At 39.5% G+C, this 2954-nt stretch overlaps 1 pseudogene across 1 annotated transcript; it reads left to right on the top strand.

Annotated features, from left to right (window-relative positions):
* The first annotated feature begins 1327 nt into the window (after nt 1-1327).
* LOC308248240 (nudC domain-containing protein 2-like) lies at nt 1328-1861 on the top strand (annotated as a pseudogene). Its single transcript has one exon. The product of its transcript is annotated as a nudC domain-containing protein 2-like (transcript).
* Nucleotides 1862-2954: the final 1093 nt, after the last annotated feature.

The raw sequence follows: 2954 nt of genomic DNA, 5'->3' as shown, positions 1-2954 counted from the left end.
TCTGAAATGCAATACTGAAAAGAGGCTCATGGGATGAAGCCATTACTTCTTGGTTAGCAAATGCTCTAATATCTAGAAATGGCCTTGACAGGGCTGCTAAAATCCAGGTCCACTCTTCAAGCCCGGTCTATACCAGCTAAGTGGGGTGGCGAATTGAATTATTTTGGTGGAAAATTAACAGTGTCCACGCTCTCCTGCCTCCTTTGTCTATATTGATCATTCAACTTCTGAGAAAATCTGTACTCCTCTGCAGGGCCAGAAATATTGATGCCAATGTCAGTTCAAATTGTGGCCTGAGGAAGTCAGAGAAGAAAGGAAACAAGTGTGTGTATGTGTCTCTGTGTGTTTATCAGAAGATAACTGAAGAATGCAATAGGCAAGCAATAGCCTGTTTTTTTTGTTGTTGTTTTTTTTTAATCCTTACCTGAGGACATGCTTAGAGAAAGAAGAGAGAGAAAGAGAGAGAGAGAGAAACACATTGAGCAGTTGCCTTCTGTATGTGCCTGACCATGGATGGGACTTGAAACCTAGGTATGTGCCCTGACTGGAATTGAACCAGCAACCTTTTGGTGCATGGGATGATGCTCAACCAACTGAGACATTCTGGCCAGAAACAATAGCCTTCATTTAATCAGAGATATATGAGTTTACCAAGTGTTTGTATTAATGCCCGGAATTCAGTGTTAAGATTTTATCTGAAATCTAACTGAAAGAATGCTATGGGAAAAATGTATGCTCTTATAAAACTATACCTGGTGAAGATAAAGCCAAGTGATTACCAATGTGAGGATCAAGAAATCAAGGCTTACCAATGTCAACCTAATCAATTTAATAAAACCTTAAAAAAGAAATCAAAGCCATATAATTCAAAAGGAAAAGAGAAAATATGAGTTATCTAATGAGAAAGACACCTTGAAAAGATGAAGCTTTTGTATCTGTGCACCCTCTCCTCAGGATGTCATGGATGTGGTGGCAAGCACATGTGAACAAATTGGGAAACATCAAAATTCATTTAGCCTCTAAATGACTGTAAATGGTTACTAGAGTTAATATATCGATATGCCTTAGTCTTCTAGGCCTGCCGAAACAAAATTCCATGGACTGGGTGACACACAATAGAATTTTATCTTCTCACAGTTCTGAAGGCTGAAAGTTCAAGGTAAAGGTGTTGGCAGGCTTTGTTTTTCCCCAGGCCTCTCTTCTTGACTTGTAGATAGCCACCTTCTTGCTGTGTCTTCACATGGCCTTTACTTTGTGCATGTTCAGCTCTGGTGTCTCTTCCTCTTCTTATAAGGACACCAGTCAGATTGGATTAGGGCCCCACCCTATGACTCCATTAAACTTCAATTGCTTCTTAAAAGTACCTGTCTCCACGGTGCAACTGCAGCCAGGAGGCACCTGGAGTATGCCGGGCCCATTTGAAGGGCGCAGTGGGGCACTCTGTGGAACCAGTGATACCAGATCTTGGAGGAGGTGTTAATTGAAGTTCAGGTGCTGCCAGGCACTTACACCCAGGATATTCAGTGCGACCTGCAGAGCTGGCATGTGGTGCTGGTGGTGGGTGGCCATGAAATTTTCAAGGGCAAACTCTTTGATTCCACAATAGCTGATGAGGGAACATAAACTTTGGAGAATAGAACGAAGGTTTGTATTTTTCTTACAAAGACAAAGAGAGATGCAGTAAGTTATTGGACTTCTAGAATCTGAATATGCAGCTGATCCTTGGGTGCAAGACCAAATCCAGAGAAAACTTACATTAGAAAGATTCCAGAAAGAAAATCCTGATTCTGACTTCAGTGGAGCAGAAATATCAGGAAACAATACTAAAGGTGGACCAGATTTCTCAAATCTGGAGAAATAACTGCTATTTTTTTGCTGCATTCTGTGGACCCCAGAAATGTTGACAACTTGATCAAAGGAACAGATTATGCGTGTTAGGTCTGCCTCCAAAGGAGCCAGGCCAAGAGACATTGTGAGTTTTAAGAAATTCTATTCCATTCTCTCACAGCAGCTGAGTCCAGTGTGTTGGTGTCAGTGCTAAGGGCATGGTTAGATTCTCTTATATAAGGTGGAAGTATGCAATTAGGATGTGGGTGCAAGAATTGGTCAAGCAGAGTGGAGGCATGAGTGGGTCAAGGAGTCAAGGTAGGAGAGTGTGGAGGTCAGTCAAGCAAAGGGGATTCATCTTACCTTGCTTCTGCGGGCGCCAGCGTCTGCTCTGAGCTCTGGGAAAGGGCTTAAACAATATATATTTCAGAAAACATGTCCAAGTAGAGGAGATTAAGGGTAGTTCATTCTAACAATGTGGGGAAAGAAAAATGTGGATGCAGTTAACAAATTGCAAAGTATTTAAATATGGTTCTAAAAATTGCATTCAAATATGATTTACATAGAACACCTCTTAAATACAGTGTGAATTATTCTATTAATACATGGTTACTTTTTTTGGACTTGGTTTTGCTCAGCATGAAGTTTCATATGGTGCATTTTTATAATTTCATTTTTAATATAGGGTATTAATTTAAATTTTAATATAGATCATAATGAAATGATAGGGTAACTTCAGGGAAAATTTAGTTTTTTCTTTCAATAAACTTTTCGAAGTAGTAGAAAAAAAACAGTACTTGTCTCCAAATACAGTTACATTTTAAGGTATGAGGAATTAAGGTTTCAATATATGAATTTTATCTATAACTCCAGAATTCTTCCTCTTTCTTCCCCACACTAGCTCCTTTCCTAAGCTTCACTATCTTAATTAATGGAATTCCATCTTTTTATTTGCTCACCCCAACAATTTTAGGGTTAAGCCTGACTTTTCTTTTATTCTTATATTCTTACATCCAATAAACAAATCTGTTGGGTTTAACTTCATAGTGAATGCAGAATATGACCCCTTCTCACCACCTCCAGTGCTCTAGTCTAATCCATCCTATTGGATGATAGCCTCATGAGGC

The sequence above is a fragment of the Plecotus auritus genome (assembly GCF_963455305.1).
Source record: "Plecotus auritus genome assembly, chromosome: 5".
Lineage (NCBI taxonomy): Eukaryota > Metazoa > Chordata > Mammalia > Chiroptera > Vespertilionidae > Plecotus > Plecotus auritus.
Note: the sequence above shows the minus strand (reverse complement) of the source record. Positions and strands in the feature narration are given on the sequence as shown.